Below are 17,399 nucleotides of genomic sequence, written 5' to 3'. Positions count from 1 at the left end.
ATGGGCCGCATTGCCTCAAATCGACAAAATGCACTGCACTGAAAACCTCAAAATAAAATGGCCACCATGGACATAGGGAGAAGGGAACTACATGTAGTCCCTTTTCCATTTCCATGGTGGCCATTTCCATGAAGCAGAAAGGGCAGAGCAGCAGGAGTTACGGGAGCCGATGATGGATAAGGTGGATGCATGTAAATGGGGCCTGGGTTGGGATGGTGTGGGGAGTCAGTGGTGGAGGTGGAAGTGGTAGGCGGGCTTGGGTAGGGTGCATCAGGATAATTAAGGTTAAGTCCCCCTAGAGAGAAGATGGTGGCCTGCTGCTTCCCAGGAGGCTCATAATACAGACAATACCATGAGGTAGAGCCCTCAGTCTGAGCTTCCTGACTGTCTGGGCGGCACCATGACATCCCCTTCTGGGTGCTATTTAAGCAATAGGCCACGAGCAGGGGAGCATTACCACTTCAGGTAATGCCCTGGGCCCATAGTTACAGGCCCGAGCGAAGCAAGGACCTTAACGAAGGCCCTGGGGAATTACCACCTGAAGTGGTAATGCCCCCCTATGAGGGGCCTATTGATAGTAGTACCCCAGCCCGTAAAACAGGGGTACCAAAAAAAACATTTTTTCAAAAAGTCAAAAAAAAAGGCCACCGGGTCACTGAAAACGAAGTCTCTTCGCCCTTTCCTTGGCACCCATTCAAAAAATAAGGAAAAATGTAAACAAATATAATGGCCACCATGGAAAGGATAGAAGGGACTACAGGTAGTCCCTTCTTCCTTTCCATGATGGCCTGTCATGGATCGGGAGCGGACACGCTGGGGATAGAGTGTTCCAAGCGCTTCCGCTCCCGAAAGGGACAAAAAGGAAGGTAAGTGGGGTTGGGAGAGTGGGGAGGGGATTCTTTGGATTGGGGAGGGAACAACACTTAACAGGCGGGGGAAGATGGCAGCCTGTCCGTCAGGAAAAGAAAGGACGGGACATTGTGGGGAGAGGGATTCCCGGTCGGGTAGCGCCCTGGTGAGGGCCTATGAGATTGTATGCTACAATTTCATTGTCCCACGCCGGGTACTAATATCCACTATAGACCTCAATTAAACCATTCTGACTTGAGCAGAAGCCTAAAGTCATTCACTTTCATTTTTTGGTGGCACAACACATGGGATAATAGCCTAATAGAACTTAAAAGAACCATGATCGCTTGAGATAAAGCATTTGTTTATCTGCAATACAGCCAGACTTCTGGTAATACCCAGAATCCAAGGCGCTGGGGAGCCTGGCAGAACACCACCTGGTACAGTTGTAGGGTTGGCCTCCAACTTCCTACTGCTGAAAGATATTCTGAAACAATGTGATATTCTATATTAATAAATGTATTAGGGATATACTGTCACACCACAATATGGGTAACATTCCAAATCTATGCCTGTACGCAGTCAATTACTGGCAGAGCTGAAGAGACCTCCATGGTCCGAACACCTCAAAATGGTCAACAAATGTCAAATATCCCATCCCACCCCTACCTGCTTCCAATTAACTGTGGAACCTTCAATTCCTAGCTTTAGTAGACAAGAAGGATGCTGAAGACGTGATAAGCACTTATTGACCCAGTGCTTATCATGTCTTCAGCATGATTCATTTTGTGAGATAATGGAACTGAGGCACAGGTTACAAAAATAGGTTTCTGTGATAGGCAGTTGACAATTGAGCTGCTTCAGCAAATATCTACCAACAGAGATATGTATGTATTGTGGACATTCTATCCTGTCTGTGCACAGACTTTCATGATACAGGAATCAACAGCCCCCCATTATAGAGCCGGTTACACATGCTCCAAAGCCTCTCAGCTACTGTGTGGTCTCTGGGTGCGCTTTTGAACAATACACTGTCTGAAGAATTTACCATTCAAAGGAAGGAAATTATATTACATTTTCAGCTTAATTTCTGGTGGAAAATCTCACAAGGATATCAGCATCTCGTTAATTTTGTATTTGGGCCCATGGCCCTCTGCACGGGTTACTTTTGAGGACGTTCTGAAGTATCGCTGATTAGCAGATGCAGGGTAGAGCAAGACCTAACAGAGGGACACCGGCGGAGGGGTGAAAGGGAGAAATATTGGTATACTATACAAAGGGATCTCCGATTTTCTTACATCCACCCTCCAGTGAAGCAAAACAATGATATAGATATCCCCTGGATCCAGAGTCGGACTGGGCCATAAAATGGTATCATCTACCATTGAAAAAGTTGCCCACAGTTGCAAATGTCAATTCCTTCCTTTTGTGACACTGTTTGAATAGTATCCATGGGGGAGGGTTTTAATAAAATGTGATGCAAATTGTACATTTTAAAGAATATTTATTCAGCAACACTGATCAAAACTATTAGCCGCATAGTGAAGTAACTCATCAAATTGGCCCACATTGGCCCAAAAAGTGTCCCACTTTGGACAAAAAAAACAGGCCCACGCCAGGAATTTGCATTTTTCGTTTGGCCACAGGCCTATTGCCCTATAGGTCAGTCTTACCCTGCCTGGACCAAATCAAGAAAGGCAGACACTGGTTTCACTGGTTCCATGTGACTTTATCGAAAACAATTGGTCGAGGGAGATTTCATCGAATTTCTTTTCATTTATTTTTCATTTTGCAGAAAATAAATGCGGGGGTAGACCACCGTAGCCCACCCATAAATCCCCAAATCAATTATTAACCTAAACCCACCCCCCACATATATTTGTAGCAAAAATCGCTTAAAACATGTCGATGAATTCTCAAAAAACCTCGTTACCCTTTTCATTTATTTCGAGGAGATGGGGAGTTTTGTAATCAGAGGTAATTTACACAAGTCATACTGCAGATCCCGCTCCTTAGTGCTGTGCAGAGGATCAGTGCAAGTTGGTTGTTACAAAAATGGTGACATTATGACACAGAACAAGAAAATACATTGTTATTAGTAGAGCTCCGTACCATTCCACAGTGCACAGCTTGCAGCGGTGGGTGATTAGAAGGGTAGGATGATGTTGAGGGTGGAGAGGGGGAACTTCTCAAGGGAGTGAAGGTGATTCTTGAAGGCAATATTGAATCTGGTAATGCAGGGACTGTCCTTTATACCATCTGGCAGAGAGTTCCAGTGGTGAGGAGCAAGAAGAGAGAATAAGCAAAAGCAAGGGGTTTTCACAGGGTGGATGGGCGATGGTTAGGCTGAGATGAGCCTGCGAGCGAAATATGTGAGGAGAGAGTAGCAGGAGAAAGAGTCAGCCAGATGTGGGGAGGAGTCTAACCTTGGATATATTTGTAAATGAGGACATCACGTTGAAAATAGGCAGGATACGTTCATGGGTAGACACCCTGCATGAAGATGGTGTGGGGAGGTGTGTGAGGAACTTGTGACGCTGTAGATTGTGTGGGTATGAAAGTGCAGTACTTTGTTAGAAGTGCAAACACAATAAAGGCCAGGTCTCCGCAAATTACAAAAGAACAAAGAGTATACGGACAATGGGATGACCAACATCAAAATGAATAGGAAGATCAAAGAGTTGATGTTGGTAATAGAATCACAGTAGAAATATATTCTTTACCGGAGGAGCTGAGCAGAGAAAGAGAGAAAGGACTCATCCTATGAATTGAAGAAGCGAAAGCAAGCTGACCAGCTCATCAAATTAGCTGCTCAAGGGAAGTTGGTCCCACCTTCTAGGAATGAACTCGGAACTGACCATAGAGACGGTGCAGAACAATGTCGCGCAGAGCCACGCCACACATTTCCTGAGCGATTGATTTGCCTCGGTACCAACATGAGAAGTAACTAACTTCGTTCAATGAGCAACACATACTGTAGAAATCTACTCTTCTAGGATCCCTCCAGAAGGACACTCCCAAGTGCTAAAACCACGGGTCGAACTAGTAGATTGAAAGTAAAATATGGAATGCTGACCCTAGAGACACGAACACGTAGGAACTGTCCTACAGAAAAAGCAATATAATAATCACCAATGTCCTCACAATAAACATTCCCAAACCTTGGAGACTTTGGAAACCAAAGAGTAATCTTCGCTGAGAGGACAGATAGACCCAGACATTGTGCAGTCATGCATCTTACAATGCGCAAGACGCATGTTAGGAAAGATTTCGTTATTGTAGGGAACTTTCCTTCCATGTGGCAACCCCTAAACTTTTTGCTATTGTTTTCAACCTGTTTTCTTGACTTTGCCAGAGAAGTGCAGCCTTCTGCCGTACTCCTCTGGGCTTTCGCTCCTTTCTTACGGGGAAACTGACATGCCCTTAAGACAGTCAGTACCGGGGAACGCTGTTTCCCGTAGTTTCTTTTATCGTGTCGCCATTTTAGTGCAACACGACACAAGAGGGCACTGTAAGCTAAGTTACAGCTCTCTTGGGTCTCTAGCCTTCTACAGACCCTAGACACTCTTGTAGGATGGTTTTTGGATCGGTGCAAGTCATTCAGGGACTGGGCTGGTGGCAGCGATCATTTGGTTTATTTTGAGCTCCTTTTGCCGTTCTGAGCACCTTTTTGCCGCGAACACAAAAGGGTGGCCCGGCTACCCAAAATGGCCGGACCACGAGGCTCCTTTGTCTCGTCCACTGTCCGTCTTGCTCCCTTTACCTTCCCCCGGGTCAGGCGACCCGGGGCCTTCCTTATTTGGGCATGTAGTTTCCCGCGAAACACGGTTGCTTTCGCGGGCTTCTACATGTCGTTTGAGTGCCCCCAGGATGTGGGCTGGGCTGTCTGGTCCCAATACACATCCTGGGTGCCAGAGAGTCTAGGGTGGTGTGAATGCCTGGGACCACTGTGGTCCGTGATTGGTCCACGTATGGTATGTGTGTTGATGAGCGGATCTCCCATTGGCTCCCCTCCGTTTTGGCGCGAAGGGAACCGTGGATAAGAGGGAGCTGGAAACACCACTACCATGTCGATCTCCTGAGTTCTTACGAACCCAGGGATACAGGAGCCAAGTATCCTGCGAACACGAGGCTGGACCGAGGAATCACTGGTGACCCCCTGAAGAACTTCTGCTCCTCATTGCTGTCGTCCGGTGAAGCCCTTTCCACCTAAGATCGAACAAGAAGGCCTGTACTGGCGCTTCGACCTATTGGAATAGCAGGACCAGCTATTCCCGGCACCTTCATCAACTCCTGCCGTAAGCCTTCGGAAGTGTCTCTGGGCCATCCAGTTGACTGACCAGCTTACTAAGGAGTCCTGCTCTGTAATCGCCGACAGGTTGGGTGGTATTCTGAGTCCGGGGCACGCTCACACGCTTCGTTTGCTTAGCAACCCTAAGCTAGAGGTGAACGGTGCTCGTTTGGCTTGAATACACCCGGCCGTTCCGTTGCCCTACCGTGGCGACAAAACTGTGCAGGATTCTTCGATCGGGACGTCTTTTTACTCTGCACGACGACGAGACGTTCCCTGCTCTTCAGAACCTGCCAGAAGCTGCATCTATCGAGGAGAAGCTCGGGCCTGCTTGCTTCGGGGACCGGTGAGTAGATTAGCTAGGATCTGGTCGTCCTCCTGCAGTGCCCCTTGCTTTTCCCCGCTGTAAATACAGCTCCCCTTGTCCGTACTCGCGCCCTACTTCTGCCTCACAGTGGAGGCTGCGCTAGAGTCGCGGACCGTGTTCTCCTTCATTAGGGCACCCTACAGAGCTGTCCAACGTCCTCCGAAGAGCTTCACCTTCTGCCCATTGGCACCGGCGTGTGCAGGTACTTTTGAGCGCTAGGCTCCACTCTTCGTAGGGATTGGACTACCATCCAGTTAGGGGCCTCAGAAGGCGGACATACCACACGCATTGGTTCGCACTGCCTGTTTTCCTTCCCCTGCAGGTGGATAACATATTTCGTGCTGCTAATGCTGTGAAACTGTGTATTCTGTATATATATTGGGTGGATAGTGTATGTGTTGGTTTAATATCGTTGTATATTGCTGCTTTTACTGTGGTTATTAGTTTCAAGGCCTTATAATAAATGTGTATCTATTTTTGATATAAACAACTGTTTGGAGTAGTTTGTAAGCGCTCTTGCTTTGTGTGCTCATTGCGGGCTTTCAGTCACCCTCACCCCTCTTGAGACCTAGTCTTGACCGCCGCGATCGCTACCTTGATTGGTCTGGCTTGTCCAGAGGTTACCCTGTTCCAAGTAATTAGGTTGGCCTTCTGAACTTCTGCGCCACCAGGACAGAGTTCAGAAATCCGTCTTAACAAATTGGTGTACAGCGGTGGGATACGACTGAAGGTATCCAGTGTTGCGCACGAGCTAAGGCGTTTTCAGGTTATTCCAACCAGGACACGCAGTAAAGTATTGAATATAACGTTAAAAAGGCCATAGTCCTATCAACAGTATGGAAACGAATACTTTATTAACCTTAAATGCTTCGAAATCTGAAACATTGAAGAAGATGTGTGCGGAGAGAGGGGTTTCCTCTCAAGGCACTAAATTGGAAATGATCCAGAGAATCGTGGCGTGGCAAGAAGCGCAGCTTGACGCTATAACTTCCGAGGACAGTGCAGAAGGTGGTGGGGCTGCTCTCACTGGCAGAACCGACGGTTCTGCCGCTGCACTGATCCATCACGACCACGAGGACAGGGAGGATGTAATGTCTAACGTTTCCTCTGCCAGTGTTGATGGGGAGGCTATGCTTGAATTCAAGAAGCAAGAGCTGCGGTTTAGGCAGCAGGAGCTTGAATTCAGCATAGCCAAACTGAAAATCGACCAGGCAGAAAAACAAAAAGACAGGGATCACCAGTTGGAACTGGCCAAGCTTCAGTTCGCAAATGGGTCCAAGGGTCCTGGACATGGTTCTGGGGCTTCCTCTCATCCACGGTTTCCAAAAGATCTGCTCAGTGTGTATGAGGAACGAAATGACATTATGGACTGGTTAAATGCGTTTGAGTATGCATGCGAGGTTCAAGAGGTTGATAATGCGGATAAGATTGCATGGTTACTCAGCAGACTGCCCCATTCTGGTTGCAGTGCCATTATGGAAATGTCGAAGGCTGAGCGCGCTGATTTTGCAATGTTGAAGCAGACTCTCATTTTAAAGTTTGGGAAGACTCCGACCCAATACTTGAAAAGGTTTAGAGAGTATAAGAAAAAGGAAGGTGGTACTTGGGTGTCGTATGTAGCTGAGTCCCTGAAAAACTTAACTGGCTGGGTTGAAGGTTATAAGGTTTCTACCTTCGAAGGCATGATCAATCTGGTCATGCTGGAACACATTTTTGCTTCTTCTTCCCCGGAGCTTAAGCAGCATTTGGCCGATTCGAAGGAGATAGATCCTAAGAAGCTGGCCATTGCAGCAGACTTATGGGTGTCACATCGAGTGTCCCATAAGGACAAAACTCATCCTGGTAAGCAGGAGGAAGGGAAAAAGTCCAAAGATATGGAGGGTGGGGAATCTGCTAAATCTTCTTCCCATAAGGGCCACAAAAAGAAAAATAAGGGTAAGCCATACGAGAACTCACAGGGTAGTGGAGGTTCGCCTCCGAAACAGAACTCTGGTTATAATAAGCCTCCCTACGTAAACAGACCCAATGGGGCTTGTTTTTCTTGTGGAGCAACTGACCATGTGAAGGGGGATCCCCGTTGTAAGGTTAGACCTTTGGGGGTCCACTCCGCTAATCTGGCCTTCTCCTCCTACGAGGAAGAAGATATTACAGGAGCATCCTTCTCCTCAGACTCATTTCCCAGCGGAATAGAGGCTGAGGTAGTTTTAGTGTCCCTGGGTTCCTGGGAGCCTAAAGTCGCAGAGGCGTATGCTAGGATTCCGGATAATACCAAGCACTACTTTAAAGACAGTGTGCTGATCAATGGAGTGGATACTCCAGCTCTTAGGGATAGTGGGTGCAGTCGAACTGTAGTGGATTCTACCTTGGTAGACTCAGAGGAAGTTGCCAGAGCTCCTCTGATGCCCACTAAGTTGGCTGACGGCCCCCTCCGTATGTTTCCCGTGATCCCTGTTAATCTAACTTTAAATGGTACAGCAGTTAGGATTCCAGTGAGCATTCAGAGAAACGTCCCGGGAAAGGTCTTGATGGGCAATGATCTCAGAGCTCTAGGGCTCGTAGGAGACACTGCCGAAAGACCCTACACACGGTCTCAAGCACGGGCAGCATTGGCCAAGTCCAATACGCCGCCCCAGCCGAAGGGGAAACCCAAGGCGAAAGGAGTCAACAAGTCCCGACGGGGGAAAGAGAATATTCCCCCGAGCTCGCCTACCACTGCGGTGGAGGGAGTTGGTCAATCGCCCGAGCCTGACGAGGAGGTGGCGATGCCTGAAGTGTTCGACCCCAACGACCATCCTGAACTAAAAGACTTGTTAGTTGAAGGAGGTCCTGATAGGGACGACTTCAGTAAGGGCCAACGTGAGTGCCCATCTCTGGAAGGCCTAAGGAGACAGGCCTGCTCCCAGCTTGAGGGTGAACCTCCTGGGTTGCAAAGGATTTACCAGGAAGGTGGACTCCTGTATAGTGAGCCCACAGAGTCTACAGAAGGAGACCATAGGAGGTTGGTGGTTTCCCTTGCTGTTAGGCCCTTCCTCCTGCAGTTGGCGCATGTCGTTCACCTTGCTGGTCACCTTGGTATGAGGAGGACCACGCAAAGGTTATCCATGCACTTCTACTGGCCCAAGATGGGGGTGCAAGTAGAAAGTCACTGCAGGAGTTGTGCCTCCTGCCAGTTGTCTGGTAAGGTTGGCGCGACAATCCAAGCTCCGTTGGTACCGCTCCCAGTTGTGGGGGTACCATTTGAAAGGGTAGGGATCGACATGGTTGGTCCCCTTGACCCGCAAACATCCTCAGGCAATAGGTTTATCCTGGTGCTGGTCGACCATGCAACCAGGTATCCTGAGGCCGTCCCATTTACAACTGTAACTGCCAAGCCAGTTGCAGAAGCTTTACTCGGCATGTTTACTAGGGTTGGCTTCCCTAACGAAGTTGTGTCGGATCATGGCAGCAACTTTATGTCGAAGTATAGGCAGGCTATGTGGAAAGAATGTGGGGTCACCTACAGGTTCTCTTCTGCATACCGCCCCCAGACCGATGGTCTGGGGGGGCGTTTCAACAGGACGCTAACGAGCATGATTGGGGCTCTGGAGGAGCCTCAGAGAAGAAAGTGGGATCTTCTTGTTTCATGCTTACTGTTTGCCTACCGAGAGGTACCACAGGAGGGTGTTGGCTTCAGCCCCTTTGAACTTCTGTTCGGTCATCCCGTACGGGGACCCTTAGCCATCGTCAAAGAGGGATGGGAGATGCCCACTCCCCCTGTTACTACCAATGTAGTTGATTATGTGCTAGGGCTCAGAAAACGGATGGTACTTCTGATGGGCTTGGCCAGTGATAAATTGAAGGCAGGGCAAGCGCTGGTGAAACATTGGTACGACCAGAAAGCTTCCCTCATCAACTTTACACTTGGTCAGCAAGTCCTGATCATGAATCTCATAAGGCCTCGAGCTTTACAGGACAAATGGTCAGGCCCTTACCCAGTGGTGGAGCCCCTGGGTGAGGTTAACTATTCAGTGGACCTTGGAAGGCCTGGACAGGCTCTAAAAGTGTTTCATGTGAATAGGCTGAAGGCTTTCGGCCCAAGCGTCGAAATCGCAGCACTGCTATTGGCTTCAGACTTTGAGGAAGAGGAGTCTGAACCTCTCCCCGACCTGTTCCCAAGCAGTCCTTCAGATAGCTCTGGTGTCCGAGTGGCCCCTCACCAAAATGGACAAGGCTCAGTGGTTTACCTTGGACATGAAGTAGGTGGAGGGAGGAGACAGCCTCTACTCAGTCAGGTACAAGCAGTACAAGACTGGCCTATCCCCACTACGCAAACCCAAGTGAGAGCCTTCTTAGGACTCACGGGTTATTACCGCAATTTTGTGGCAGACTATGGCACCATAGCTGCTCCTCTGACTGCCCTCACAACTCCGAAGAAACCCAAGAAGGTAACTTGGACTGACGAGTGTGAGAAGGCCTTCAATGGCTTGAAAGACTCCTTGTGCCAGGCCCCTGTGCTCAGGGCCCCTGATTATCAAAGACCTTTTATCGTGCAGACGGATGCCTCTGACACTGGGATAGGAGCTGTACTATCACAAGTAGATGAGAAGGGTAAGGAACACCCTATCGGTTTTATTAGTCGCCAGCTTAAGGACAGAGAGCTCAGATGGTCCACGGTAGAGAAAGAATGTTTCTCTGTTGTGTGGGCCCTAAGGAAGCTGAGGCCCTACCTCTATGGGACCCACTTCACTGTGCAGACTGACCATAAGCCGTTAAAGTGGCTAATGAACATGAAGGGGGAGAATCCAAAGTTGCTTAGGTGGTCCATAAGTCTACAAGGCTTCGACTTCACTATTGAGCATAGGCCAGGTGTCCAACATAGCAATGCTGATGGGTTGTCCAGAATGTTTAACCGACCTGAACAAGAGACTCATCCAGGGGTGGATTAGTTCCCCCTGTCCATAGTCTGGGAGGGGCGAGTGTTAGGAAAGATTTCGTTATTGTAGGGAACTTTCCTTCCATGTGGCAACCCCTAAACTTTTTGCTATTGTTTTCAACCTGTTTTCTTGACTTTGCCAGAGAAGTGCAGCCTTCTGCCGTACTCCTCTGGGCTTTCGCTCCTTTCTTACGGGGAAACTGACATGCCCTTAAGACAGTCAGTACCGGGGAACGCTGTTTCCCGTAGTTTCTTTTATCGTGTCGCCATTTTAGTGCAACACGACACAAGAGGGCACTGTAAGCTAAGTTACAGCTCTCTTGGGTCTCTAGCCTTCTACAGACCCTAGACACTCTTGTAGGATGGTTTTTGGATCGGTGCAAGTCATTCAGGGACTGGGCTGGTGGCAGCGATCATTTGGTTTATTTTGAGCTCCTTTTGCCGTTCTGAGCACCTTTTTGCCGCGAACACAAAAGGGTGGCCCGGCTACCCAAAATGGCCGGACCACGAGGCTCCTTTGTCTCGTCCACTGTCCGTCTTGCTCCCTTTACCTTCCCCCGGGTCAGGCGACCCGGGGCCTTCCTTATTTGGGCATGTAGTTTCCCGCGAAACACGGTTGCTTTCGCGGGCTTCTACATGTCGTTTGAGTGCCCCCAGGATGTGGGCTGGGCTGTCTGGTCCCAATACACATCCTGGGTGCCAGAGAGTCTAGGGTGGTGTGAATGCCTGGGACCACTGTGGTCCGTGATTGGTCCACGTATGGTATGTGTGTTGATGAGCGGATCTCCCATTGGCTCCCCTCCGTTTTGGCGCGAAGGGAACCGTGGATAAGAGGGAGCTGGAAACACCACTACCATGTCGATCTCCTGAGTTCTTACGAACCCAGGGATACAGGAGCCAAGTATCCTGCGAACACGAGGCTGGACCGAGGAATCACTGGTGACCCCCTGAAGAACTTCTGCTCCTCATTGCTGTCGTCCGGTGAAGCCCTTTCCACCTAAGATCGAACAAGAAGGCCTGTACTGGCGCTTCGACCTATTGGAATAGCAGGACCAGCTATTCCCGGCACCTTCATCAACTCCTGCCGTAAGCCTTCGGAAGTGTCTCTGGGCCATCCAGTTGACTGACCAGCTTACTAAGGAGTCCTGCTCTGTAATCGCCGACAGGTTGGGTGGTATTCTGAGTCCGGGGCACGCTCACACGCTTCGTTTGCTTAGCAACCCTAAGCTAGAGGTGAACGGTACTCGTTTGGCTTGAATACACCCAGCCGTTCCGTTGCCCTACCGTGGCGACAAAACTGTGCAGGATTCTTCGATCGGGACGTCTTTTTACTCTGCACGACGACGAGACGTTCCCTGCTCTTCAGAACCTGCCAGAAGCTGCATCTATCGAGGAGAAGCTCGGGCCTGCTTGCTTCGGGGACCGGTGAGTAGATTAGCTAGGATCTGGTCGCCCTCCTGCAGTGCCCCTTGCTTTTCCCCGCTGTAAATACAGCTCCCCTTGTCCGTACTCGCGCCCTACTTCTGCCTCACAGTGGAGGCTGCGCTAGAGTCGCGGACCGTGTTCTCCTTCATTAGGGCACCCTACAGAGCTGTCCAACGTCCTCCGAAGAGCTTCACCTTCTGCCCATTGGCACCGGCGTGTGCAGGTACTTTTGAGCGCTAGGCTCCACTCTTCGTAGGGATTGGACTACCATCCAGTTAGGGGCCTCAGAAGGCGGACATACCACACGCATTGATTCGCACTGCCTGTTTTCCTTCCCCTGCAGGTGGATAACATATTTCGTGCTGCTAATGCTGTGAAACTGTGTATTCTGTATATATATTGGGTGGATAGTGTATGTGTTGGTTTAATATCGTTGTATATTGCTGCTTTTACTGTGGTTATTAGTTTCAAGGCCTTATAATAAATGTGTATCTATTTTTGATATAAACAACTGTTTGGAGTAGTTTGTAAGCGCTCTTGCTTTGTGTGCTCATTGCGGGCTTTCAGTCACCCTCACCCCTCTTGAGACCTAGTCTTGACCGCCGCGATCGCTACCTTGATTGGTCTGGCTTGTCCAGAGGTTACCCTGTTCCAAGTAATTAGGTTGGCCTTCTGAACTTCTGCGCCACCAGGACAGAGTTCAGAAATCCGTCTTAACAACGCATATCTGTGATGGAATGAGACATAACCTATGACGGCGTGGTAATGGGCCATTGTAACAGCAACAACCCAAGCTCAGATCAGTAGATCGTTTTGCACCCTAGATCTACAATGTTTTGAGAAGCTCCAATGGGATCCTCTGACGGCGAAGTAGGCCGAAAATTCCATATCATTGGCTGTCAGGCAATTGGGCTTTTCATCGGTTTTAGATTTTTAAGACACATTTGCCGTTTTCCGTCTCACATCTTTTCCATGTGTTGCTAAACTTCTCTGGGTATTTTGTGTTGGATTGTTTGTCTCAAACAAAGATTATGAGCGTCACAAAAAGGTGGACAGCTGTCTCGGAGCTGCCCAACAATCACCATGAGAGGTGTCTTAATGCCCGCGGCCCCCTCTGACCTCCAAATCACATTTTGTAATCTTTTATTGTATGCTTCCTTATCAGAGCTGCTTCCTATGTCTACTTTCTCCGTGCTAATCTGCTTTACAGCATCTGCTGAACTGTAAATAAGAAACAGGTGTGCACTTTCACAGTAGCTTCCATAGGGGAGTAATTCCTTATGTACACCACCTGTCAGCTCAGGCTCGTGATTCTGCCTACATGCCAACACACAAACACGCCCTCTGCTAATTGGGAGGTACTAGTATAGTCCTCGTTATAACGTTGCATTCTGGGAGTTGTAGTTCTTATCTTATAGTGAGGCACTTGTGGACTACAAGTACCAGAATGTAAAGCAAAAACCATAACTGGATTATTATCTCCAGATTAGAATGTTATGTTATGTTAAACTAATTTATAGAGCGCAACTAACACCCGAAGGCAACATGGCGCTGTCGAGATCCAAGACAACCAGCTTTATCAATAATCAACGCATGGCGCATGTTGGCATATATGTATCAGTTAACACAACATTCCTCACAAGCCATTTTTCTCAACGCACAATACAGCAGATGTTTACTTTAATCGACGGATGCTATTTTATAGCATCGGATCTTAAATTAGTTGTCGGCCGCTGTTCCTATAGCAGGACAGTCGGTTTGAAGAGAGTGTTTATCTCTGAATACCTGCAGAATGTCGTAGATGGACGATATTGTCTTCTATTTATTTCTGTCTTCTTAGCTAATGTAGGCATTGAGGGCAGTATTACGTAAGAATTGCTGTCTGCCTCTCTCCGTTGGGTGCAAATATTTGAGACAAGCGGGTTAATGCAATCACACCTGCCTCAGTGGACATCAAAATGGTAGGAATGGTACTTTTCCAGTTCATTCGACGAGTCCCCCCGGAAAGAAAGGCTTCTATCAGGAGGGAATGGGGTCGTGTGCAGGGAACATAGTGTCCCCTCTCCTTAGGGGCCATTGATCTTTGTATGTCCCCACAGATGTGCTGTGTCTTTGCGAGGGCCCCGAAAAACATGCCCAATTTTCAGTCAGTGCTGTAAAAAATGGCTGACATTCCGTCCCTGCACTGCTGCATTCACAGTACCGCTTCAGAATGTGTAGGAAGCGGTGAGAGAGCTGGGCATGCCTCCCTTCTAATGTGGCCCCTGTATAATCGGCTTCCGCCGGCAGCCATTTCCTCGCCTGTGAAAGCTTCCACCTGGTGCCACCAGCTATACCTGATCAGCGCTATGGACCAGGCCAATATATACATGATTGTTCCTGTGTGTCAAAAATGGACATTTCATATCACTTTTGTTCCTCTGGGGATGATTTGAAATCAGCATATAATTTCACATTCTTGAACAATCAATTCACGGATATTCCAATGTTTAACCCCACTGTCATATCATTCAATGCGCTTTCTCCGTATTTATTAATACTGACAGCGTGGTGTGCAGGTGAGGAAGAGGATGGGCCTGTGACTGTGAAGCTTCCAGACATTTCCTGTACACTGCTGTGCCAAAAAAGGCAAATTGGTAGCGTCTTTGTAAAAGAGCAAACAACACACAGGGAAAATCAATACTAGAACAAACAGTCTCTTTCATCCGGACACCAAAGTTCCAAAACAGCCACATCACACCCATGTTGGTGTGGTAAGGGGGCAGGTCTTTGTAAAAGAGTCATTGAAAAAGAGGACAGCCTGTTTGACTGTGTGCCCCTCCAGGTATGCTTAGAGAGGGCTCCTGTACTTCCTTATGAATTATTTATAAAAATTAAATGCATGATAGATTTCTTTCCAAACTGCGCGGTTTCAGATGTGGTTGAGATAAGCTGATATGCACAGAATTAGCTCCACACCAGATAAAAAGTGGCCAGAGTTATAAATGTGAAAGATACATTTTAGGTGTTTCATCTCTCATTCCCATTCCATCATATTTTGGGGAGCCAATCTGAATACTAATGAGGACCTACTGGTACCCCGAAAAAAACAGTAGTTGGACCTGAGTATGGATGGTAAACCTTGGAGGTGTGGAAGCCCGAATGCAGGCTTCACCTGCACGTTGCGAGACTCTGAGATACCTAAGAGATGGTGGGGTGAGATCATTGAAATAATGGCCATGACGCGGAGTTCAGATCTCAGTCCCTCAGGACAAATGATAATCATGAATGATCTACCGAGAGCACAAAACATAAATAAATACAACAAGCTCTGGATCAAAGATATCTGAACTTGCATCACTCGAGAGGACACGCTACTGGATCCAGGAATATGCAGCACTCTTCCACCTGAGATAGCAGCCCTTTGAAGAAATGCATGCCTAAACCATCAACTGATGATATCACATAACCTCATGTGGGGAACTGCCGCCTCAGATAAACACTGTACCGCTAGGTGTGACTCAGCACTGTTACAGACACTGTTCTAATGGCATGTGATTTTCAGCTTCCTCTAACCCAAATGATCTAATATTGGGCTTCTACGATGACTTGACTGTAAATTGTACTTCAAAACTGCATAGTACACTTTTTTATGAAACAATATATGATATGATATGATATTTTATTTGTATCGCGCTCCTACACAAGTGTTTCAGAGCGTGACAATTTAAAAAACAGTTACATTAGCTATTGAGTGAGTGGGATTCAGGTTGACAGAAGAAGATTAGCAAACAAAAGAAGATCCATTTTAATTTAGGCATCGACGGCCAATGCACCATCACCTAAATATGACCCACTGCCTTAAAGGGAGCTGATGGAGTCTGTCCATGTTTCGGGCAACATGAATAGTGCATCATTAGTGGAAAATAAGGCGAGCGGGCTACATTTTGAAGGAACTGGAGGCTTCAAATTCATAAACAGGGAGCCATAAAGAAAAGGAATTATCATAATCTAGGGGATACTGTATCACAGCAGATGCTGCTGATATCCATGCAAATAGTGTAAGATACGGGAATATTCAGATACAGCTGAAAAAAGGGAGGAAACAGTGTGCCTCGAGGCATTCTGCACAACGCGATTAGCGCCATATAGATCTACAATATATAAATACATGAATTAAATGCTGTATTTATCTGAGGGGCAATGTCCAGGTGTTATCAAATTTAACCCTACGTTCTCCACAGTAGCTACCGGGGTTGGGCAGTCTCCTCAATAAGGCCAAAGGTGTAACTTCCAATGAGACTCAGGCCCTTAAAATGAATAATCCCAGTTTGATTTGAGTTGAGGTGGAGGGAAGTTTCGTTTACCTAGCCTGGAAAGTCTGCATAACTAAATTGTGCAGTGGAAGCTGTGGCAGCCAGTCCCCCGTCTAATCAGATGAGGAGCAGAGTATGACTAGATTTGTACATCATTCAAACTAAAAAGAATATGGCGCACTGAGAAATCTGCCAGACCCTCCAAGTGAAATTCTGAGGCTTAGCATGAAAGGGAACACAGAGACAGACTGAGTGCGGTCCACTAAGAGAGAAGAACACCAGAGGAAGCCGGTCGCCTCACTGCACTGCCCGCCAATTGCACTAGCAGGCTTTCTGGTCATGCAGGACTGGGAGGGAAACATGGAGGGGAGGTAGAGCACTGGAGCTTGCAGTGCAATTCCCGAATTAAGCAACTACACCGGATTTTACTATTGTGGTCACAGCCTTTACCAGGGGAAACACAACCATAATTAGCAGAGCCCTGAGAGCCAAATGACGTTTTTTAAGGAGTGACTTAATAATAGCTGCTTTAAGCGCCACTACGACTGCTCCAGATGACAACGAGGAGTTAATAACAGGAAAGCGAGTTTAACAGATGACAATCAAATAGGACTTCAAGGTTTTTGCCAGACAACGATCTAAAGGGGAGCCAAACTCAAGCGTATGCAGCCGAGCATTTAGTCTTAGCTCTGAAAGCCTCCACAGCGTGGACACGTCCATCGAAGGAGGTGAGTCCATTATGGATTCAGACATTCGGAAAGTTATAGAGGAAACGCCAGAGGCAGCAATAGTTTACAGTTTGCTCTCTGAAAACGTGCGAGCTGTTCACAGAGTTCAAATGAAGCAACCAGCAGAAGCCAAAGAACTAGGGAGAGAAGGTTCCTTCTTGGGGATAGGTAACATCCCAGTCCTGGACAGGAAGTACGGCCACTTAGCCACCACAATATCTAATTTATATACTTTGATTGTCTTTATAAGGCACAGGAGTTCTCGCAATAAGAGCATCTCCATTGGCAATCTGCGGCTTTCGTTGATTGTCATAATAAAACCTAGCCTTAGGTGAAGCCCATGTAGGATGTGACATTCTACTCTAAGAGGACATTTACCTACCTTAGGGAGAATCAAAGTGTGCAGAGGAGATGCCATCCGGACATCATAGGCCGTAAAATCCTAACTCATAGTTGTCTTTCATCGTGGGGAGAGAAGCTGCCAGTGTGGATTGCAAGCCGTTAATATTAAGGCTCTTCCAAGGCCATACTG

The 17,399-nt window shown here is 47.7% G+C and overlaps 1 protein-coding gene across 4 annotated transcripts in view; it reads right to left on the bottom strand.

The window, feature by feature from the left end:
* COL14A1 (collagen type XIV alpha 1 chain) overlaps positions 1–17,399 on the bottom strand; it is a 699,289-nt gene that overhangs the window by 215,770 nt on the left and 466,120 nt on the right. The gene's annotated exons all lie outside the window — the stretch shown is intronic.

Source organism: Ambystoma mexicanum, chromosome 5q (assembly GCF_040938575.1).
Source record: "Ambystoma mexicanum isolate Mex_15411 chromosome 5q, UKY_AmexF1_1, whole genome shotgun sequence".
Classification (NCBI taxonomy): domain Eukaryota; kingdom Metazoa; phylum Chordata; class Amphibia; order Caudata; family Ambystomatidae; genus Ambystoma; species Ambystoma mexicanum.
Note: the sequence above shows the minus strand (reverse complement) of the source record. Positions and strands in the feature narration are given on the sequence as shown.